Genomic DNA, 26,051 nt, shown 5'->3' with positions numbered 1-26,051 from the left:
TGGCAGTGTGCACTGGATCAATATGTTAGTCCCAAAAATAATATAAAATGTTGCCAAAAGTATACAAAAGTTGTAGAATATTGGCCTGAAACAATCAAACGTTGGTGGCTCACAAGGGCACCCCCTGGGGTGTGTTCAGTGCCAAAAAATTCTTAAATATTGCAGAAAAAATCATACTAAATTTTTAGGTCATTCCGAGAACCTTTATTTTTGGGACATTTTTTATTGCATGGATAATTCAGAAAACAGGATAATCATGGCATGCTACTTTATTAAACTTTAAATAACAAAGATAAAGTAGTAGGTTCAGTAGGTTGTGCTTACTAAATTCGTTGGCCATATGCCCCTCAAGGTTGATCAACTATTATTAACAAACTATTTTCCATTAACATGACACCGAAGAAGTTTTGTATAATACTAAGTTACCTCAACGGGGATATGCACGTCCCCAACAATAAGAGTTTAATATTTCTTTCTGACAGTCGGAAGAGGAAATGTGAAACTCCAGTAGTAATTGTTGCAAATTTTTCAATAGATTTGATACTATTCATTGAAATGTGTTTCCTTCAGAAATATACCGTATGCTCATTACCATTGACATGAAAAGTGACCTTGCTTTTGTTGCAACCAAAACAGCCCCCTGCAGTATTCAAAAAGGGTCTACTAAGGATAATCAACATAGTGTCATCCTCGGGCATATTAAGATAGTAACATTTGCAACTACAACAAGCATGTCCTCACAAATACCGATAGGTATAGCTGTTGATTTATAAACCATTTGCAAAGAAATTTCTGTAGGTGTCAACTTATTCAAATCTAGTCTTCTATATAAAGAGAAAGGCATAACACTAACATCGGCTCCTAAATCACATAAAGTAGTTTTAACATAACTTCTTTTAATGGAGCATGGTATAGTGGGTATTCCTGGATCTCCTAATTCTTAGGTACTCCTCATTAAATGAATAATTTGCAAGCATGGTTGAAATCTCAGCTTCAGGTATCTTTCTTTTATTAGTGACAATATCTTTCATGTATTTAGCATAAGGCGGCATTTTCAAAATATTGGTCATTACTGTGCACAAAAAGACAGGTCTAAGCATTTCAACAAAGCGCTCAAGATCTTCCTCATCCTTATTTTTCGAAGGCTTACTAGGAAAAAAGTCATGGATTTTGTTAACCCATGGTTCTCTTTCTTTACCTTGTTTACCAGCAATAAAATCCCTTTTAACATATATTTTATTCTTGGGAGGTGGGTTATCAACATCAACGACAAGTTCTATTCCTACATCATTATCAGGTTCTTTATCATTGTCTGGTTGAACAACAACATGACCATCATAATTGTCATTATCAATAGGTAGATGTTCATTACCATATTCTCTCTGCATTAGAAATAGAAACATCATTACGATTCTCAGAAGGTTCTTCTACCACAGGTTCACTAGGAGCGTGCAAAGTACTATCATTTTTCTTTTTCTTTTACTTCCTAGATGAACTAGGTGCATCCATATTAATTCCCTGAGAATATTTCCCAATTCTTTTAGGATGACCTTCAGGATATAGAGGCTCCTGAGTTATTCTACCTCCCCTGGTCACAACTCTAACAACACAATCATTTATTTTATGATTAATCTCATTAAGCAAATCATTTTGTGACTTGCTAACTTGTTCTAACTGGGTCTGAACCATGGATGAATGTTTACTTAAACCTCTAATATCATTAGCAATCCTAAACATCAAATCACTCAAATGATCAATCATGGTAGTATTTCCTTTCAATTGTTTGCTAACAAACATGTTGAAGTGTTCTTGCTTAACAATGTAATTATCAAATTCATCCAGGCATTGACTAGAAGATTTATTATAGGGAATATCACCCTCATCGAATCTATAAAGAGAATTTACATTTACTACCTGTGTCAGGGTATCGAGTCCATGTTTTTCTTCAATAGGTGGTAAATTCTTAATATCTTCAGCTTTAATACCCATTTCTTTCATATATTTATTTGCCTCTTGCATATCTTCTGGAATGAGGAACACAATACCTCTCTTATTTGTATTTTGTTTTGGTGGTGGTTCAGAAAGTTCAATCATTGGCATTTCTCAATATATTATTCAATAGTTCTTCAGCCTGTCCAACAGTTCATTCCTTGAAAACATAGTCACCACAACTATCTACGTAGTCCCTACAAGCATCGATTAGTCCATTATAAAAGATATCAAGTATTTCATTTTTCTTAAGAGGATGATCAAGCAAAGCATTGTAATTCGAGAAGCCTCCCCCAAGCTTGAGGGAGATTCTCTTCTTCAATTTGTACAAAGTTCAATATTTCCTGTAAGGCAGCTTGTTTCTTATGAGTAGGAAAATATTTTTCAAAGAAATAATATATCATATCTTGCGGACTACACACACAACCAGGAGCAAGAGTATTAAACCATTTCTTAGCATCACGCTTTAATAAGAAAGGAAACAACTTAAGAATATAGTAGTAGCAATTTTTTCATCATGAGAAAATAGGGTGGCTATATCATTCAATTTAGAAGGTGTGCCACAACAGTTTCAGTTTCATAACCACGAAAAGGATTAGAGTCAACTAAAGTAATTAACTCAGGATCAACAGAGAATTCATAATTCTTATCAGTAACAAAGATACGATAAGTAGCAAACTTAGGATCATATTTCATTCTCACTATCATAGACTTTTCCTTCATCTTACTCAATAGTTTCTTAACATCATCTCTATCATTACACGCAAGAAATTCTCTAGCTATCCCCCATCCATAACATAAACCTCGAGCACCTTAGGCATTCCAACTCTAGTAGGAGAGCTAGGCGTAATAGGTAAATCATAATTTTCATCAGTTTTAGCAGTTTCAAGTTCTTTAGCTTTAGCAAGTTCTTCATCAAGAAATTCACCTAGTGGCACAATTTTATCAAGCAGAGTACTAGCATCATCACAAGTTTCAGTCATAGCAAAAGAAGTATCATCAACCACTTGTGACATATCAGAATGAATAACATGTAGTGGTGTTGCAAGCCTACTCAAAATTGAAGGTGAATCAAGTGGAGAGCTAGATGGCAGTTCCTTACCTCCCCTCGTCTTAGAGTGTACCCTCTTGGTCTTAGCATCTTTCAGATTCTTCATAGTGATCAATAGATATAATTCCCAAGCGACTCAACAATTAGAGAAGCGCTCCCCGGCAACGGCGCTAGAAAAAGGTCTTGATAACCCACAATTATAGGGGGTTGCGAAAGTCTTCGAAGGTACTATTTCACCCAAATTTACTGACTCGACCCAAGGGGAGCCAAAGAATATTTATGAGTATTAGCAGTTGAGTTGTACATTCAATAACACCTGGAGAATTAAATATCTGCAACAAAGTGTTTAGTAGCATAGTAGTATGATAGTTTGATGGCAGTAGTAACAATAGAAATAGTAACAGAGCAGTAATATTAGCAATTTTGTAGTGATTGTTACCACAGTAGCAACAAAAGTAACTTAGCAAAGATCAATATGAGATACGCGTAGCCATTGGATCAACGATGGACATTTGTGTTGGATGATATTCATCATGTAAAACTCACAACCTAGAGTGATACACTATAGCTCCAATTCATCAATTCAATGTAGGCATGTATTCGGTATATAGTCATACATGCTTATAATAAGTACTTGCATGCCATCTTTTGTCCTACCCTACTGTGGCAACGGGGTCCATAAGGAAATCTAACGGGTATTAAGTCCTCCTTTTAATATAGAACTGGAACAAAGCATTAACACCTAGTGAATACATGAACTCCTCATACTATGGTCATCACCGGAAAGAATCTCAATTGTTGTCACCTCGGGGTATGCAGATCATCACACGTAATAGGTGCATACAACTTGCTAGATAGGATCCGGAACACAATTATATTCATGAAAACATAATGGTTTCATATCTGAAATCAGGACACTCGGGCCCTAGTGAAAGCCACTAAGCATAGCAAAGTCATAGCACCATCAATCTCACAACATAGTGGATACGAGGGATCAAGCCCTAATAAGTTGACTCAATTACATGACAAAATCTCATCTAACTCCATCATCGTCCAGCAAGCCTATGAAGGAATTACTCACTCCCGATGGTGAGGATCATGGAATTGTTAATGGAGAAGAGTTGATGATGACGACGGCGATGATTTCCACCCTCCGGAGCCCCAAACGGACTCCACACCAGTCCTCCTGATGAAGAACAGGAGGTGGCGGCCTCTCCGTATTGTAAAACGTGATGATTCCTTCTCACTGGTTTTTTCTCCTCGAGGCGATACTTATGAAGTTGGAGTTAGGGCTAACGTAGGCCTGTGGGACCCACTAGCTCACAGCGCATTCCTTGGGGTGGGCACGCCCCTGAGATCGTGGCTCCTATGTGGCCCCCTCCAGTAGTTCTCTTCACCAATATTTTTTATATATTCTTGAAATATTCTCCGTAAATTTTCAGCCCAATCCGACAACTTTTATTTCTGCACAAAACAACTCTATCGTAGTTCTGATAAAAACATCGTCAGTCCAGTTTAGTTTCATTCAAATCATGCAAATTAGAGTCCAAGACAACAAAAAAAGTTTTTGCAAAAGTAGATACATTTGGGACATATCACTCGTGCGGGCACGGAGATGGGAGCTGGGACGGGTGCGAGGGTAGCTGTTACTTGTGAGCCGCGTTGGGATTTCCTCGAAGAGGAGAGGATGATGTAGTACTGTAGAGATAAGTATTTCCCTCAGTTAAGAACCAAGGTTATCAATCTAGTAGTAGAACCATGCGAAACCTCATGAACAACACCTACACATGAAAGAACAAATACCTGCACCCAACGCAATCAAGGGGTTGTCAATCCCCTCGATACTTAATTGCAAGTATCAAGTCTAATAATGGTAAATAGATAAACAAAAACACAAAATAAAAGAAGGGTAAATAAATTATAGCAAGGTAATTTTGGATTTTAATATATGATAAAGGTAGACCCGTGGGGCATAATTTTCACTAGAGGCTTCTGTCTCAAACGAAAAGCATACGATGGGTAAACAAATTACTGTTGGGCAATTAATAGAAAAGCGCATAGGTATGACGATATTCAAGCCAATGATCATGTATATAGGCATCACGTCCAAGACAAGTAGACCGACTCCTGCCTACATCTACTACTATTACTCCACACCTCGACCGCTATCCAACATGCATCTATAGTATTAAGTTCATAAAGAACGGAGTAACGCCTTACGCAAGATCACATGATGTAAACAAAGTAAACTCAATCAATAAGAATAAAAGATGTCATTTTCCCCTTAATGGCAACAATACAAATATGTGTCTTGTCCCTTTCTGTCACTGGGATATAGATCACCGCAAGATTGAACCCATTACAAAGCACCTCTCCCATTGCAAGATAAGTCAATCTAATTGGCCAAACCAAATGGATAGATCAGAGAGAAATACAAAGATATAACAATCATGCATATAAGAATTCAGAAAAGACTCAAATAATATTCATGAATAATCTGATTATAAACCCACAATTCATCGGATCCTAACAAACACACCACAAAAGAAGATTGCATCGAATAGATCTCCAATAACATTGAGGAGAACATTGTATTGAAGATCAAAGAGAGAGAAGAAGCCATCTAGCTACTAGCTATGGTCCCTTAGGTCTGTGGTAAACTACTCACACTTCATCGGAAGGGCAACAAGGTTGTTGTAGAAGCCCCCCGTGATCGATTCCCCTTCGACAGAGTACCAGAAAAGGCCTTCAGATGGGATCACAGAAGAATAGAAACTTGTGGCAGAAAAGTATTTTGGGTGGCCCTTTGTTTGTTTCCCGATTTTAGAGAATTTATAGAGCTAGAATTAGGTCAGGCGGAGCCTCGAGGGACCCATAACGTACTAGGGCGCGCCCTAGTGCCTTGTCGTCTAATCTTCTCCTTCCGGTCTCCTCTCAAAGCTTCCAGGGTCTCGTATGTCCAGAAACAAATCATGAAAAAAGTTTCGTGACATTTGGACTTCGTTTGGTACTGATTTCCTAGAAAACTAAAAACATGCAAAAAACAACAACTGGCACTTGGCACTAAGTTAATAGGTTAGTCCCAAATCATCAAAATGTTTTGTGGCATTTGGACTTGTTTGATTTATAATTGCATATAAAACATCCAATAATGATACTATAATAGCATAGAACAATAAAAATTTATAGATACATTGGAGATGTATCTAGCATCACCAAGCCTAATTCCTGCTCGTCCTCGAGTAGGTAAATGATAAAAATAGAATTTTTGATGTGGAATGCTACCTAACATGTTCATCATGTAATCTTTCTTTTATCGTACGAATATTTAGATCCGAATGATCAAAGCAATAGTCTGTAATTTGACATGAAGACATCAATACTAAGGCATACCAATAAACAATCATGCCTTTGAAAATATAAGTACTAAAGAACGCTATCCCTACAAAATCATATAGCCTTGTCATGCTCCATCTTCTTAACACAAAGTATAAATCATGCACTGCCCCGGTGTCAACCAAGATATTGGTTCATACTTTTTAAAGTGCTTCAGCTTTTTCAACCCCCACTCAATACATGAACGCAAGCCATGGATACACTACTGCAGGATGCTGCTAACGCGACACTACAATCAGAGACCCTTTGATGAAAATTTGTGTGATGCATTAATCGCAAACGCTGATGTAAAAAACCCGTCAAAAAAGATGCAAAACATTGCGATGGAGGATACATCAAACACGGTTCATACTATAGTTGCATGTGAGATGCGTGACATACGGTTCATCCCAATCAGCTGTTTGTGATGAGGCAGAACAACATAAACGGGCAGCCAGATGAAGGTGTGTGCGATATACGGTATACAGTTCACTCGGATAAACTATTTGTGATGAGCACTACAAAAAAAATACACTTCCGTGATGATACGTGTTTGTCACAGTAGGTCGCGTTTTTTGTCATGCATGTACATCCATGACGATTTATGACAAAATCAAGATAATCATACCTGTGCTGTCGTAGAAGTGTTCCATGACATTACCAAAATTATCATCACGAAAGTGTCCACTTCCATGACGATAAATCGCGCGTCACAGAAGTGCTTTCGTCAAGGGTGACCGACACGTGGCATCCACCGTAACGGAACGCCGTTAAGCTATCGGGTCCGGTTTTGGATCCGATAACCCGTTAACAGCCCGGACCAATGGGGATTTTCCACGTGTAAAATCATCATTGGCCGGAGGAAACATGTGTTGCCTCATCGTTGGGACAGATGTCATCCACTCATTGGACAGGAGGCGCCTAGGATAGGTCGACACGTGGCATGGCCCAACAGTGGCCCATTCCGATGAAAAAGGCTGGCCCAGTAAAAATTAGCAGGCCGGCCCATATAAGGCCTACTTATGTCAGGTCCATTTAAGCCCATGACCCATACGAGATGTGCCAATTCGGCCCGTCAATGGCCCGTTAAAGATTTGACACCATTGCAGCCCATCGTCAGTTCGAGCCCGTTAACAGCCCGCTATATATTTGGGCTCAATATCGGCCCGATGTGATTTCCGCCTATTAACGGCCCATTCAGTGGATGGGCCAATTTTCACGATGTACATCTTTCAGCCTTTTAGCGACCCGTTTAAATGTTGGGCTAATTTCCGGCCCGGTGTGTCTTTCAGCCTGTTGACGGCCCATAAATCAGTTGGGCCATTTGTAGTTGGACCTGAGTTTCGGACTTTTAGCGAGCCATTTAAGTGTTGGGCCAATTTCCGGCCCGGTGTGTCTTTCAGCCTGGTGACGACCCATATATCTATTGGGCCATTTGTAGTCGGACCTGAGTTTTGGCCTTTTAGCGACCCATTTAAGTGTTGGGCCAATTCCCGGCCCTGTGTGCCTTTCAGCCTGTTAACGGACCATAAATGAGTTTGGCCATTTGTAGTCGGACCTGAGTTTTGGCCTTTTAATGGCTCATGCCCTTCATGGTCCAATACCAGCCCGGTTTCTCTTTCGGCCTGCTAAAGGCCCACAACACAGTTTTTTTTAGGGTGAATCACAGTGGGAGAGGCTCCCCCACAACACAGTTGGGCCATTTACAATACGACCTGACTTTCGGCCTCTTAGCGGCCCATGCTCTTCATGGTCCAGTACAAGCCCGCTGTCTCTTTCGGCCTACTAAAGGCCCACAGTATAGTTGGGCCATATGTAGCCCGAACTTAGTAACAGCCTGTTAACGGCCGGTGAAATCAATTGGGCCCACCTGTTGCCTGCTTTGATGTCGGCTGTTAACGACCCGGGAGTTAAGAGGGTCGACCATTAACTTTCAGCCTGGTAACGACCCGTTAACTTAATGGGCCCACTAAAGTTCGTACATGTCTTTAGGCCAAATTAGATAATTTGAGCCCATTACGACGAGCAATTATGCAGAGGACCACAACCGATCAAGCAAAGGTACGGCATACAGGGAAAAACGTTGCACATCCAGCATATATTACAGGAAATTACATCCACTGGGAAATCAAAGATTGATGCCAGTGCAAATAAATGAACATAACCTAACGATCTACAACGTCACAATCTGCAACCTCAGCACGGATGACGCCCATAAGCATGTGGGCAAGTTCTTGTTGCTTTGCTACACTGTCTCTGAAAACATTGATCAGTTGTTGTGTCGCACGACTCTGCACCTTTGATTCCTCCACCATTTCCATCATTCCTTCAGCCATTAATTGGTTCACAAACATACAGTTTTTCCGTTGCATTCGAGACAGAGGATACTGAACAGATTCAGATGGTGATTTTGGCAGGCTTGTATTATTGATAGTGGAGAGTGTCTCGACCACTTCATCATAACATAAATTAGGAGGGGAACCAAATAGATTAATCATGAGTTATTGGCATATTACCTGGCCTAGATTTATTGGAAAGAAACAATGGGGTTGCCTTGCTGTTTTCAGAGTTTGTCTTCTTATCTTCAGCAGCCTGCACCAAATTAAGACACTAGCATTCCTATCATTGGCCAAGTCAGATAATAGGAAAGCAACATTGGCACAACGAACATTTGGGCAACTAGCCAACACCAAATTAACACAATATGGCACAGCTATCATTAACCAGGTAAGGTAATACGAAAGCAACATTGACACAATGAATGAATGGGCAACCAGAGCATCACTACAATTCAGTAATGTGCATGATATGAGATAGTACACTCATGCAGCTCAGTATGCAAAACTACCAGGCAGTTTTCTTTACAAAAATCAACATTGGCGCCTTTAACATTTTGCTACAACTAATTTTAGATCAGATAAAGGTTGGATTCACGCCGATTAACAAAATACACGCTGATGTAAAAATATAGTGATATACAACAGGTACTTACATCAGCATTGGAGCACAGAGAATTCCCGCAAGATATTTTCCTCGAATACAATCCCATTGAAGGAAGTCTTCTATCATTTAACCTTATTTTCTAAAAGAGAGATGGGTAAGAAACATGTAGAAAATATGATCAGAATGCTATAAAATTTCATGATGCGAGGATACGCACACGCTTCTTAGAATGGAGTTGACATTCTTTTGCTGGACTGGAGCGGACTAGTTCATTGGCCACTGGAATCTGCTTATTATCAGTGGGAGTTGGGTTTCTCTATGCTGGAGCAGTATCTTTGAAAAATGGAGTTGGTTTATTATCTCCTGGCGTTTGGATCTTTTGCAAAGACATGGTTTGTAACCCTTCAGATTCTAACATAGCCGTGTTCCCCTTGCATGCCTTATATAGAAGAATGGTGCTTCAATTATAAAACATGCTACAGCAGAGATGGAATAGGTACTGAAGAATAGAAAGGCATGACATATTGACATGTATTCCCTCCATCCGGAAATAAATGGATGGGTCTAGGCGTATTTCAGTTCTAGATACATCCAGTTTTATCCATTTCTGCGACATATAATCCGGACGGAGGGAGTATGATGTAAGAGCTAGGGATACGACAGGAGAACATAGTAAACAAAACACTGAAAACCACTGTAGAACCAAAGTAATCAAACCCACTGATATGAGATAACACTCATGCAGCTCAGGATGCAAAAGTACCAGGCAGTTTTCCTTACAAAAATCAACATTGTGGCCTTTAATCATACATTTTGCTACAACTAAATTTAGATCAGATAAAGGTTGGATTCACGCCGATTAACAAAATACATGCTGATGTAAAAATATAGTGATATACAACAGGTACTTACATCTGCATTGGAGCATAGAGAATTCCTGCAAGAATCTTTCCTCACAAACGATACCAGTGCAGAAATTCTTCTATCTGTTAAGCTTATTTTCTAAAAGAGAGATGGGTAAGAAACATGTAGAAAATATGATCAGCATGCTATAAAATTTCATGATTCAAGGATACGCACACGCTTCCTAGAATGGAGTTGACATATTTTTGCTGGACTGGACTGGACTAGTTCTTTGGCCACTGGAATCTGCTTATTATCAGTAGGAGTTGGGTTTCTCTGTGCTGGAGCAGTATCTATAAAAACTAGAGTTGGTTTATCATCTCCTGGCGTTCGGATCTTTTGCAAAGACCTGGTTTGTAACCCTTTAGATTCTAACATAGTCGTCTTCCCCTTGCATGCCTTGTATAGAAGAATGGTGCTTCAATTATAAAACATGCTACAGCAGAGAGATGGAATAGGTACTGAAGAATAGAAAGGCATGACATATTGACATGTGTTCCCTCCATCCGGAAAAAAAATGGATGGGTCTAGGCGTATTTCAGTTCTAGATACATCCTTTTTTATCCATTTCGGCAACATGTAATCCGGACGGAGGGAGTATGGTGTAAGAGCTAGGGATACGACATGACAACACAGTAAAAAAACACTAGTTGAATGTAAAACTGTATGCTAGCGGAATACGTACAGAAAAACTAAGGCAACATACACGTGTATGATTGGGAAACTAAGATGGCATTGCAACAAAGCACTAGAACAACACTTCAATGTAAAAAAAATGGTATGGTAGACAGATGAAGTACATACTGATGAACAACAATGCATAAGATATTCAGAAGCATGATGTCCAAATTAAGCAGATGGCAGTGCGATAGAGTAGAATAACAGTACTTGAATTTGAAAACATGTTATCATGAATGGAATAGGTACTGAAAAACAGGAAGGCATGACATATTTACATGCATGATCAGCATGCTAAGCACATGGCATTGCAACAGAGTAGATACACTCCAGGACATTATATGCATGTTGTAACCATATCACGGGCCAAGTTAGAGCAAGGACCTTGTGGGGTGAAGAGGATTCAACATCTTTCTGCAAGTCTTCTGAAGAACTGCCTTTACATGTTCCATCATATTGGGTATCATTGACATCAAGTTTATTGGCCTTTACATTGCTCCATGAGGTTCTTGTGGATATATCAGTGTGTGCAATCATATCTGACATGCATGGAAGACAACTAGTAGTTAGATTTATGTAATGAGTGCATGTAGGAGACGACATAAATAGTAGGAATGGGTTAACTAGCAGCAACAGGTCTCAAAAACTAAAGGGAGAACACAGATGAAAGCTACAGAATATGTATCGTTTGTACTCGAGATTAACTAGATGGCACACAAAAGTATTAAAGAACAACATAGGTAATACTAGAAGTGGTATAATACTATAATCACCAGCCTGTGGGATAGCATTGGCTGATGGATGATAACTATGGAATAGCATTACCTAAAGAACAAGTATCTTAGCTGAACTATGGAACAGCTTTAACTCCTGAACAAGACCCGTAAGAGATCAACATGAATATACAGTGAAATGTGATAATCTATTTTCCATGCTTAGATGAATAACAAAGCAATAAATGTTGCACACAAGTAAGATGAGGGTACAACCTATCTGGCTACCATCCATAGGAGTGAGCATCATGTGCTGACTTGTCGATGGCCCTGCATTTGTTGTGGCTGTCCATGTCGGGCACGTGCATTCGATGCAGGGAACTGTTGAGTGGGGACTATAGCTCCCTTCTGGTGTATGCTTCCCTTGTTGGAGCAGCTGCGGTGAGTCGGAAGACAGCGTGGCTGAAGATGCAGATAACGCATATTGTTAAGAACAACACACCTCTTTGATATGAAGAAATACACTAAGAGATCAACAGCAAGGTACGAGAGTGGTCACACGTCTGTTGACTAAAGACTAAATTGGGGTCACACAATTTTATTTTATTTTCGTACTGTCCGATCTACGCCGGATGGCTTGATGGCCGTCTTGTGCCTCCCGGCTGACACTGTTAGGAATCTTCCCCAAAGAGCTAGTGACCAACGGCAGAGCAACCTGCCTCCGTCGTCCGTGGCCCCGGCCAAAACCCCGCCCCCCCCACCGCACAGCGGTGGTTGCGCCGCCCCCGGGCCAATCCACAAAGACTCCCCGTCATCCAGATCCGGCGGCGGCAGTACCTTCAACCCACACAACTCTAAGATAGCCATCTAAGCGCTGCTTCCGCGGTGAACTTGCGGCCCCGCACCCTTACGTTAGACACCAACCAACCGGCCGCGTAGGAGCTCCGCCGCCTCGAGGGGTGCTGCTTCCCATTGGGAATCGATTGGCCCAGAATAAAAATTCAGACAACTCATGCCTAAATAAAGTGATTTGAGATGAGGGTGCGACCTATCTGGCGGCATGGTGAAGTAGGCAGGTCCAGATGCCGAGTCGGTGAGGCCGGCGCGGTTGCGGTGGCAACCGGCGCAGGGAAACAGCGATGTCGCGACGGTCGACGGCTACAGGGAAGCAGTGCCGGGACTCTGGACGGATCCGAAGTTGGAGCCGCTCTGGCGCCGTGAACAACGACGGGATGACTCGGCGCCGGTATGGTTCACGCGGCCGTCGTCGAGGCAGCTCCCGCAGCACGGAGTAAGAGGCACACGGCCCAGTGCACGACGACAAATGGACAGCATCTCCGGCATTAGGGAGGAGGGCAGCTGTGAAATTGGTGCGGTGGGGGCGCCATGGAGGAGGGGCTGAGGTTTTGTGGCTCGGGAGAAAGGAGCTTCCGGGGAGAAGGTGATTTGGCGCCCACGAGGTATGATTGGGGCGGGATTGGGAGGGCAGTGGAACCATGTTTTACAGACGCATTTGTCTGAAATGTGAGGGGGAGTTACAGTTCTACCCCTTCCTTTAGGCTTCTCGACTTGGGTCTGTGTACTGAGGGTCGGGGATAGTAGAGTAACTTTGCTTCTCTCCAAATAGTGGGCGGGAGCGATTTCGGGCGAGGAGGGCGTGTTTTGAAATATAGTGGGCGCGAGCGATTTCGGGCGAGGAGAGCGTGTTTTGAAATAGTGGGCGCGAGCTATTTCGGGCGAGGAGAGCGTGTTTGGCCGACCATGGTTTATGAATTATTCGGCACATGTCATTTCGGCCGAGGAGAAGGCGCGCTTGGATGAAGTTACGAACCTACCCTCGATGTACAACGGGCCAATTAATGCGTGTCCCACATAGGACGGTAATTTCGCGTCTCCCATTTATTTGCTCCAGCGAATTCCACCGAGTAGAGGATGTTTAACGGTTCGTTCAAAATTTGGGAGAACGAGCATCCACGTCTACCTTACCAAGTCGATTCGAATCAAATTTTGAAATATTAGCTTGCCACTTCTTTTTTAGATGGAGAGATGATGCTCGGGAGTAATGTGTTTTTACATGCTTGTTGCTAGCGATTTACTATATGACAAATAGTTGACCCACTCAAAAACGGGAATCAAACCCAAAATGAAATATCTCGATTCAATGAAATAGCTCGTTCACTAGGTCAAAATAGTGAACTAAATCCAAACTTGAAGACCTCAATCGAGTAGCATGTTGTACAGTATTACAGTACTCCATGAACATGTTGAAAGTCAAATTAATGAACTTGTTTGATATATGCATATATCCATTCATGTGTGGATTGCAGACAACATGTTCTCCAATTTAAATATTTGAATGCAAGTTTATATCGAAACATGGTTTATATCAGTCTTTGATGCATAAAACGCGACCTCCCCCTCTCCCGGACTCCTGCTCTCTCTCTCTCTCTCTGTCTCTCTAGCCGACAATCTTCAATTCTGTCGCACGCATCCAACACACAAACCTTGTTGGTCCCTCTCGCTTTCTCTCCATCTCTCTCTCTCTGTTTGTGTGTGTGTGGGGGGGGTCTTTCTAGTTCGCATGCATATATACTCCATCTATAGGTCACTCTCACACACTATGTATGATTCTCTAGTCCAAGCTAGATATCTAGGGTGCACTCGTCGTACGCACACAAATTCCTTGGCTCGTTGCCCGTAACTCTCTCACGCACCACTCTGTCGTCTCAGAGCTCTCCCCCCCCCCCCTCTCTCTCAAACTCTCCATCTACCTGGGTCACACATACACATGCATATCTCACTCGCACTTGATAGGCCCTTCTAAAACTCTATCTCTCTCCCTCGTTCTCTCTCCATCTCACACGCACACACACAAACAATCTCATGCCTAGCTAGCCAAGTATGATGGTCCCTCACTCAATTGTAGGCACACACAGTCCCCCCTATATGTATATGACTAGCTAATCTTAGTCTCCATCACAAAGATGTGCATGGTCTATCTCAATTTCTCTCGGGGCATCTTTCTATCGCGCACGCACCTCCCTCGATCTCCCACCCATATAGTTCCCTCACGATCTCGAGGGCATCTCTCTATCACAAACACACCCTCTCGCCCTCCCCATGCGTCCATGTTCTCCATGTGTCCCTCTCGACCTTTGTTCCTTGTTGGCCAGACCTCTATTGGACATGTGCTATAGGGGTGTCTCTCTCCATTGCAAATAATCTTCGTGTATCTCCTCGCCTCGCTTTTCTATCTCGGAGATGCATGCGTGAGATGTTCGCCTAAGAAACAAAAAAAAACACACTCTCTCTAATTTATCGTTTGTTGTCACTTTCTCTTTCACACACATACTCTTTTTGCACACTTACTCATTCTCCTTCACACGCACTTGATCTCTCTCGACTTAGGCACTCTCCTCAGTCCATAGCATATTGATTTATTGAAAAGTCAAACTTCACAAAGTTTGACCATGTATGTGGAGAAAAACAATTACATCTAGAATGGCAAACATATACCATTAGATTCACCATGAGATGTAGTTTCGTATGATGTATCTTTGGTATTGTAGATATAAATAACATTTGCGTAAACTTGATCAAAGTTTCCAAAGTTTGACTTCTAAAAAATTTACATGCACTGCATTATCAAGTGGATGGAATATCTCTTTCCCCCTCTCAGCTATCTGACGCACCACTCAGCCTTATCGGGGCTCCTCAATCTCTCTCAAAATTTATATCTCCTTGGTTCACACATACACATGTCTTGCCCGCGCTATACATATAGACCCATCCAACACTCTCCGCCCTTGTTCTCTCTCTATGTGACACGCACCCCCTAATAAGTTCCATAATCCCTCACTCCGTCATAGGTGCAAGCACTCCCCCCTAAGTATGATTATCTCTCACTAGCCATCAGGAACACACATATTATCTCCTTCCATCCATACGTCTATCTCGATATCTCTCGGGGTATCTTCTATCGCGCACACACCTTGTCACTCGATCTCCCACCCATGTAGTCCCATCACGATCTCCAGGGGATCTCTCTATGACAAACATACACTCTCTCCTCCCCATGTCTGCATTTTATCCATACGTCTCTCTCGACCTCTCTCCCTTGTTTGTCAGACCCCTCCTGGCCACGTGCTAGGGGTCTTGCTCTCTCGGTTGCAAACAACCACACACTATCTCCTCACCTTGCTTCCGTTGTCGAAGATGCATGTGTGATATGTTTGCATAAGACACACACGTTTTTTCTCGACTTTTATCGAGTGTTGTACATGTCTCTTTCACACACGCACACACACTTTTTTCACTCACTCTTTCTATTTCACTCTCCCTCTCTCTCCAATTAGGGACTCTCTCACGTCCATAAGCATATGGATGTTTTGAAAAGTCAAACCTCAGAAAAGTTTGACCAGGTATATGTGGAGAAAAACATTCACATTTGGAACGATCATTAGATTCATCACAACATGTACTTACGTCATACTATCATCTTTCTTTGGTATTGTAGATATAAGTAATTTCTTTATAAACTTGGTCAAAGTTTCAAAAGTTTGACTTTTAAAAAAATGTTGGAACTACATTATCGAACGGAGGGAGTAGCTCTTTCTGTCTCTCTGCTATCTCTCACGGGCCTCCCCTCTCACTCGAACACTCTATACCGACGGATTATACGCTCACTGTGTCAGCGTATAGCTCCGTATATTGTTTAGTTGACCGGTCAACCAGTCCACATGCTGCCTTGTCAGCTCGTGTTCTGTATCTTCGTGTGCTGGCCCATGTGGCAGTGGGTGAAAATAAGTAAACTAGAGGCCCATCTGCCACGCGGTGAAGTAAACAAAGTTGAAACCACTCGGGGTAGCACCCCGCACGCTAGTAAATTGAGAGTGCATTGAGGACACACTTCTTCCGCGTGAACTCGCGCACAATTCACCACTGCGCGGTGGCATGCATAGAAGGACGCACTCGCGCACACCCAGCACACAACACACACCAGCACACGTGTACATCGGCGTCGCCGCCGGTTGAGATGGACGGCGAGGCAGCCAACAAGCGGAGGAGGCCCGAGCCAAAACCGCATCCGGCAAGCCTGGACTTCATCAGCAGCCTCCCCGACGACATGCTGCTCGTCATCATCGGCCTCCTCCCCACCAAATCTGCTGTGCGGACCGCCCTGCTTTCCCAGCGGTGGCGCCCCCTCTGGCACCGCGTCCCCCTCAACCTCACCGTCGACAACTGCCTCTCCAACGGGGATTGCAAACGCATGGCCGCAGCCTCCAAGATCCTTCCATCGCACCCTGGGCCAGCCAGACGCCTTGACATCCGCATGTTCAGTACCAACTGCAAGGTCCAACCCAAGTTCGACGAGTGGTTCTTATCCCCCGCCCTAGATCAGCTCAAGGAGCTCAGCTTTGAAGCTGGACGATGTCGCTCTCTGCCGCCGTCCGTGCTCCGCCTTGCGCCAACGCTGCACCGCGCCAGCTTCAGCTCCTGCTATCTTCCCCAGATTAATGCCGTGCCCGCCCTTCTTCTCCCTCAACTCAAGCAGCTCGACCTCTTCAACGTTGTCATCTCGAAGAAGGCTATGGATCACCTGCTCCGCAGCTGTACTGCGCTTGAGTACCTTCGTCTTGAGCAGATCCACGAGTTCATTAGCCTCCACATCGCCTCGACGAATCTCTGATGGATTTATGTGTCATGCTGGCCCCGCAACAAGACATCAATTGGGAAGAGATCACTCCAGCTGTTCCACATTATGGTCACTGAGAATGCGCCTTTCCTTGAGAGATTGCTTGTATCGGATTTAGAAGGTCCAACAAAAATCAGGGTCATTGACGCGCCGAAATTGACAGCGTTGGTGCACTTGTCTGCCAAATTCTCCGAACTCTTTATTGGATCCGTAATCGTTCAGGTACAGCACTCATCTTCTTCTCCGTCTTATTGAAATTCACATTTTTAAATTTCTTCTTGATGTATTTACGACCGTCTTCCAGAAAATGATTCCGACAAGCTTGACCCAGTCTATGCGCACAGTGAAGATCTTGGCAATAAAATCTATCGGCCCCAATCTGGATCAAGTTGTTGGATTCCTTACATGCTTTCCGTGCACGGAGAAGGTACTCATCGAGGTGAAACTTCTTTCCTATTAGTAAACGGTAATCACAACGTAGCTCAATTTTTTTGTAATTTTCCCAAATTACGATGACAAGTGTAGTGCTCAAAACTGCATCTACGCACTGCACCAAAAGAAATGTTTTTAGTATTTTTTCTCACGTGATCACCTGCATCATTTTTTTTTGTACTACTATAGTAGCCTAGGCTAGTCATAGTGGAAGGAACTTAGACTACTCCAGTAACTCTATGGTTACCCTAAGAGCAAGTACTACCTCTGTCCTGGTTTACTCTTCCTATTTTGCAGTATCAAAATTTGACCATAGATTTAACTGACAAAATGTTAATGCATGTCACTAATAACTATATCGTTGGATTCGTATTTGAACATAATTTCAAATGGTGTAATTTTTAGTGACATGCATTGGCATTTTCTTACGTAAATATATGGTCAAAATATTATACTAAATAAGATGTAATACAAAAGTGGGCTATAACGGCCCTCCAATATGTAGGCCAAAACACGTGCAAAATTCACTTGTGATGCATTTGGCATCGATGCCCCTCCATTGCTCACCTGGTGCCCCAATCTGGATCACCTACTTTGCTCCGGTGCCAAATTAACTCACGCACTGAAAAAACACTTGCGTCGGAGAGAGAGAGGACTGAGGCAATAAAAAAACGCTTGTTTGGGAGAGTGAGAGGCTGGTGTAGTTGGTTTGATTGATTTGTTTATACATGTGGGTCTGTGTGCACAGCGGTGCCAACTCTCTCACATCGCGAGAGCGGTGCCAAAATCTTTTGATTTGACATCGATGCGTATTATGTGGCATACTTTTGCGAAATATGGCATCGGCTACATAGTGGAAGGCAACAAATGCCCAAGCTCTTCACGTACTCCTAGGTAAATGAGAGGAAAGAGAAAGAGAGAGAGAGAGAGAGAGAGAGAGAGAGAGAGAGAGAAAATATCACTAGCCAGCCAACCCTATTGTATGAGCGAATGATATTGGTACTAAGTTGGTGATGATGTTGTGCTTGCCATCTTTCACCAATAGCCGTCGGATCTAGATCTGACGCATACAAACCAAACTTCTCCAGTTTTGCAAAAAGATGCCCGCACTTGTTCCCTATTTACAAACAACTCCTTGTCTCTCACTATCAGCCTTATCTCCTCCCCACCACATCTAGAAGGCCATGGAAAATCTGGCGCGATGGCCGCTGCCGGCGCCGTCCACCCCCCCAATCTTGGTGTTTCGTGCAATGCACGGGCATCTACGCATGGGAAATTATGTCGAACATGGCTACTTGTAAGAAGGCTAGGTCTACAGCCATGATGATAGTGACTGCAGACGATGAGGCTGACTATGGTATGCCGAACACGGTGCCTATACTCAGGTGTCATCTCCGGCGTAGGGTCTTGTCACTTCACTGTGAGGAGCAGCACGTAATAATTTGACCAACGGGTAGTACAGTGCTACTAGTACATTGGTAGTACTACTACTAGTACTAGCACCACCCTCTGGATTTAGTAGTACTACCACGTCCATCTGGATTTAGTATTTGACTAGCAATATCTAGTAATGCATGTCACAAAAAATGTACTACTCCCTCTGTAAATAAATACATGGTGTATTATTTTATTCCTATCGGCGAGATAACTTAATGTCTTTTTGCTACTTAATAGGATTACATGCAGTGAACTAACCACTGCATGTGATGTTTGGTAGTCTCAAGTCATTGAAAGCATGCACGACCCACATCTCTCATTGGTTGATATGTCACGAAATAAGAAACGAGGAGGGAGTTAATGTGTCGTGCCTAAGTGTTTTGGGATTATTTGGTTTTCGTAAGGTGACTTACACAACATTTTTGGTTACATGCATTAACATTTTATTAGTTAAATCAAAGGTCAAAACTTGGCGCAAAATGCAAAGGGGACCAATAAACCAGTAAACATCAAAGTTCTCTCGTTTGGCCCCAACTAGAGATTCGGTGAGATGACTATACTGCACCGGCACGGAGGGGGACGCAACTTCATTGACTTACTGCACCTGCCTTTGGGTGTATGACACGTGGGCCCAACGGGTGGATGGCCAACCTGTCATACAGCCAAAGGCAGGTGCAGTAGAGGGGCGAGGAGTAGATGGCCAACACGCACGTGAATTCAACGCAGTCTGCACTTCTCATATAAAGGCTCCCGCCAGTCCAATCTATGAAATCCTATGCACCTACGCACCCAAGGGCAAGAGTGATCACTCCAATCGCAAGATCAGTTGACTAGAAGCTAGACACATGGAGGCGATGAGCGCGAGCATCAGCCGGCTGTGCCAGATGGTCCACGACGCCGGCCTGCGGCCCGGTAGCGATGAACGTCTCCAGGTAGTGCTTGAGGCCGCCAGGGCGAGGGGCCGCTTGGACGACAACTTCGTATCCTTGTTCGACGAGGTCCTCATCGGCTTCCTCGACAAGTTCACCGTCGTCAAGAAGCTCGCGGACGACCTTGACGTACGCCTCCGGCCCACACGCCCAGGCTCTGCGATGCCTTCCACCCTCAATGGCCTCTATGGTGACAACCTCTTCGATGCACTGGTGGCTCTGCGACTGCCCGCCGTCGCGCCGGAGAATGTCCACCTCGAGGTCGCGCTCGTTGCGCAGCGCCTGGCGCAGCAAGACACCATCAACATAAATCACCCACGTCTACGCGCAAATCGTCCACAAGGACTACTACATGCAAGAGGAGGACGATAGGACGCTGGCCTTCTTGGACCGCAGGGCAACCTTGGACGGCATTGTTCAGAAGCACGTTGAGCTTGCAGCCAACGCCGCTGCTCCTCACACGTCGGTTGGTGACCCGGTGCACTAGGGCATGAGGATGCCGTTGATAGATCCGTATGTATCTTTATCTTTCCGTCAAATCCATGTAGTAGTATATGGTACTACTAGTAATTATCTTACCTTTCGCATCAACTTCATAATTTTTGTATGTACTCCATGCATGAACCGCGCCAGAACCAAACTTCTCATTACTCTAGGGAAAATTGTTATTTCTATCTATCGGTCGCACCATGGAGTAGAACCAAATTTTACAAGTTACAATTTCAAAAAGAAAAGCCTGCCGTGTTCGTGTCGCACCCCCACACGGTTTGTCCGGCACGCCGCTCAAGGGGGAATGCGTGCTCTGTTGCATTTTCACTTACAAGTGGGATCGCAATTGAGCAAACCGACTATCGGCAAACCCCAACCCCGCCCACCGCGCGATGGCTGAGAAAATAGGAGGGAGAAGAGATGGCTGTAGCAGGGACTCCAAGAAAATTGGTGTCGGATGGGACTCGTGTGGGTGGCGTGTGCCGTACTGCTAGACATGAATGCTTGTTATGGACCATGCCACCCCACTATATCGAGGTGCTGGTTACGTAGAACAAATTTCCTGGAGTCCGTGCTCAACCCTCCTCTATCTCTCTTCTCAGCTAGCCAGCAGACGCGCGGAGCCCATCGTCTGTTTGCTCATATGCGGTCCCACATGTCAGTGAAAATGCAAGAGGACCCACTGAACCTGCACATCTTTCACCTCGATGTGCTGGTGATGAAAAACAAATCCAATAAAGATCTTCGGTAGCCGCTTTGGGAGTTACTCAAGGGTAGTAAGATTCTATTTACAGTTTAACCCAAGATGCACATCACGTGGCTTCAACTACCACTCTATTTTCTTGCATGACACGACCTGAATGCTGGATGTCCCACGTGCCGGCAAAAGGAGGAAGAACTCGACCAAATCTTCGGTTGTGCTCTCGGATTAGACTAGTTGTGCTAACTTAAAATTTTATTGTGTAGAATGGATGCATGTTTTGGTATTTGGGAAGAAGAGTACAACGATATATTGATAGAGCACAATTTAGTGGATGGTCTAGCACTTTTAGCTAGCATAGAGACTAGAGATGAGACTAGTGCACTTGTTGATAGAATAGAGGCTAGACACGTCTACTTCTTTACACTCGAAGAAGAAAGAAGCACGCAAGATCGAGCCTCCGCAGATCAACAATGAATGCATCGAGAAGGCACTAATCCAATTTACAGGAGCAGTTATGGAAGTTGGATATCTTCTAAAATGTATTCTTGTGGTTCTTGTTTTGTTTGGTCTTGCTTTTCTAGTCAAAATTTTGGTGATGTATTTCCATGTACCAAAAAATCAATGATGAAAAAAAGATATGTGTTTGCAAAGAAAAATGTACGCGGCCAGGATGCGTCCGCGCGTTTGGCGCACGGCCACCGCATCCTAGAAATGGCCCGGACACGACCCCATTGCCCTACCCAAACGGACAGAATCCGAGCAAAACGGAGGTCCGTTTGGGGTCGTGCGTTGGAGTTGGCCTTACAAGTGGGACCGCAGTTGAGGAAACCGACTATCGGCAAACCCCCACCTCGCCCGCCACGCGATGGCTGAGTTAGAGAAACGACGAGGTTGAAGAGATTGCTGTAGCACAAACTCCAAGAAATATGGTGTCAGATGGAAGTCGTGCTGGTGGCGTGTGCCATACTCCTGGACGAGAATGCTTGTTCTGGCCCATGCCACCCTACTACTTATAGTAGTAGTATCGAGGATTCGAGGTGCTGGTTACGTACAGCGAACACATTAACATATGCCCCACCTTACACTGTGGCCAAATTTCCTGGACTTTGTGCTAGGTTAAAAAATGTTCTTTGTGAGGATGGGTGGCTGGTCTCAAGTTTAAAACCTGTTGTATTACGTACGTAGACGTAGAGATAGTGCAGCATGTGAAGCTAGTACAAATAGTGTACTATTGTTGATTGGCCTCATCCGATAACCTGTTGCAATGCACGTACAATTATGTATTCGGAAAATATTTTTTTTGCCTCGTCGCAGCACCCACTCAGAGAAGCGACTCGAAAGCCATTCATAAATTTAGTAAGTTTATCACAGGCATATCATTTTATTACATACAACAGGTCATCAACCCACAACGACAATGAGGATACATTATAAATACTAAAGTTTTCATCACACAACAAATAACAAGCAATGAAATGAACTTCAACTCAACCAATCCTCGGCGTTGGAAACGCTTGCTTTAAACCACAAGTGATTCTCGGGGAAGGGCCAACTACTGTCAATCTTGAGACCAACGCAGGATTGATCATCCAGGCTGAAGCGGCCTACTATATCACGACCAGGGTAGGGAACCACCGCAATGTCTGACGTATAGATACAGTTGCTTCTCATAAATGGTAGTAGTAACGTTGTGTCAACAGCAGTTGGATCGCCTTTCACCATCATTGGATAGTTTTGTCCAAGGAAGAGCGATTTTTCTCCAAGACTATCAATACTGTACCAGGGAGAAGGTGTTGGCGCTAGCACACTAGTATCCATCCCGAATACCATGCAACAGGTGTTGGAATAGGTCCGGAGAGTGCGACCATGGGAGACAACACCTGCTTCCTTAGTAGTAACATCAGCAGTGGGCTGTATACAGACAAGAAGGGGTGATCCATTGGAATTAGTTGCCAGCCGCCACTGAGCATATGGGCCCTGCTCGTCCTCATGCTAGTGATCATCACCATCATCATCTTCCCCTTGGTTATAAAAATTTTCAGGTATAGGTGGTGGAATGTTCACAGGACCTTGGAAACACAAGAAGAAGGTTAATTAGTAGAGAAGGGAAACTTGCTAACTGGCATGCATGTGGATGAAACAATTATAATTACAGTGGAAGACAAACATACCGAAACTACGAGGATCCCATTCAAAAACAGTGCCATGAGTGGTGGCAGCAAACACAAGACCCTCGTATTGAATTGCACCACAGTACACATCTGTGTACAGAAACTGATTTTTGAGCAATATCCATCCAGTCGAACCATGAAGGACGACAACAAGCTTGTCAAAGATAGCAACAACATCATATTTCTTGTAATTCCAAGAGCGGTTGGGAACTCGACAAATTGCTATCTTCCGTAGACGACAGCCACCATGATCGTATTTGAATGTACGTAGATCATCTGTGTGCTCAACCTCAGGGCACTCTGAGATTTTTGGAAGTGGAATTCGCTGACGAGTGTACACATTCACAAGTTCCCACTCGCAATTGTACCTAGTATAAACAACCCAATATCCATTTGCGCCAGCCCAGGCCTTACCCTTAAGCGATGGCATCTTGACATCACACGTATCATTATCAAGCGGCATCAACTTGCACAAGGCGAGGCCTCCGTCGTCCGCGCCCATGCGAATAGGCTTATAGCAAAGAAGATAAGGGAGATCAAACCTCTCCTGGACCCTTGGGTTCCTTGTAATGATGTTATTAGTTGAGTCGAGAATGGTCTTGAATGAACCTGCCATGCTAGCCGAGGTGATGACGTCGCACCGATCAATGAGTTCCCCCACCACGTCATCTTTCAGATCGGGGCAAAAATAACGGGGTCGTTTCCGGCTTGTTCCCTCCATGGAGAAGACGATCGAACAATGGCAGAAGGAAGGGTGAAGGCAAATGGAGGAGGGAGGAAGAGTGTGCGACAACAGTTCCAAATCAAGAGGGAAAGGCGATGAGTCGGTGGACAGTTGCCAGTTTGCCACGGTACACGAAGAGGCGCCCCGGCCTACACGTCCTTTCAGAAATTGTACAAAAGGACTCGCCGTCGTCTCACTGACATGTTGGAACGGGACCACATGTCAACGAAACATGGTGTAATTTCTCGTGCAAAATGCGATCTGGCCGCGTTGGCCCGAGGTGCCGCATTAGTTATCGACCTTTATTTTTCTAACATACAATCTGAGTGGATAGCTCCTATGGTCATCACACGTGAGCGGATATATAGGTGGGCTAGGTGGGCAGGCGGCAACAATCTAAGTGCTAAAAGAGTTGATCTCGAAAAAAGAGTTGATCCAATGCTTGGTTTTGTTTGGATTTTCCAACTATGACCATTGGATAGAGTGAATCAATGGCTTCGTTCAAAGTTATTCTCATAGTATAGAATGGTATAGGAACGTGGAGAGATTTGGGTGATTTTATATCGCTGACTAATATAAAATATTATGAGTGCAGACGCTCCACCCCGAGGTTTGTTGCTCCTTCTCGGTCGTCGGGTATCTATGTTCTTCCACTCTTCCGTCTAAGACATGAGCTTTGTTCATCCTTTTGCCGACACGCGGGACATCTATATGCCTCCATTTTACAAAATCATACTATATGCCTCCATGACACACGGGACATCTAGCATCAAGGTGGCGTGTCATGCAAGAAAATGGAGATATGCAGTGCGTAAGTGAGTCGTGCACTTCGATGGCACCTAGTACTACGCAATATTTTTTCTCCTCGATGGCATGTGAATAGTGCACGTACTCAATGACTGTACGGGATGGTAGCCATGGACATGGTCGGCCCTTTTTGAAGAGAGTACTAATAAATAACTTTGATGTGTCCCGTCAACTCGCAGAACGACGAGAAGCTTGCTTACTACGCCTTCTCCCTCGCTAACGCGTGCACGGTGGCTCGTAGCACGAGGAGAAACTTTTGCTTACAAGCGGTGGAGGTGCAGCAGTTCATTTGGTGTCAGATTGCCAGAAGTATTACTGTAGTACCATCATTATTGTTCGACTTCCGGAAGAGGAGAAGAGCCAAGCGCAAGGTCACCTACTAACCTAGTACAGTACTACTATAGCCAAAGCTGGTCCACCTTTTTAGAGCATGGTTAATTAATATAGGCGGCTCTTGCAGCGGCACATCATTTAGAGCAAGTACTCTCTTCGTAGGAACAAAGGAAGTGAAAAAAAGTTGGAGTGGATGCTAGATTGCCAATTAAAACATGATTACATAGGAAAAAAATCCTATATCATTCTATCCTATGAATCAAACGACCAATGTAGGAAAATTATGAGGGGGGGGGTCTCTCCAATAGTGTTCCTCGGCTCGCACCTAGCATCACGGTAGTTGAACTTGGAGTCATTCATCTGGTACACGTGGCATCTCAGATCTGGACACAAGGTGACGCGACCTCTCACTTCCTCCGCCATTTGAAGCGGCGCGCCGGTGGAGGGCTAGCATACTCCAATATTAGGTTGGCACTATGTGATGTGGCAACTTCATATACTAACCAGATGCTGGCTATACTACTACGATACTCACACTCCAAGAAGTGACTCGAAAACCATTCATAAATTGAGTCTATGACATGCATTTGCAAATGTACCATTCATTACATACAACAAGTCATCAACACACAACGACAACGACGATACATGTTGGATTATAGATTATTTCCAACAAAAC

The sequence above is a fragment of the Aegilops tauschii genome, chromosome 1, assembly GCF_002575655.3.
Source record: "Aegilops tauschii subsp. strangulata cultivar AL8/78 chromosome 1, Aet v6.0, whole genome shotgun sequence".
Classification (NCBI taxonomy): Eukaryota; Viridiplantae; Streptophyta; class Magnoliopsida; order Poales; family Poaceae; genus Aegilops; species Aegilops tauschii.
Note: the sequence above shows the minus strand (reverse complement) of the source record.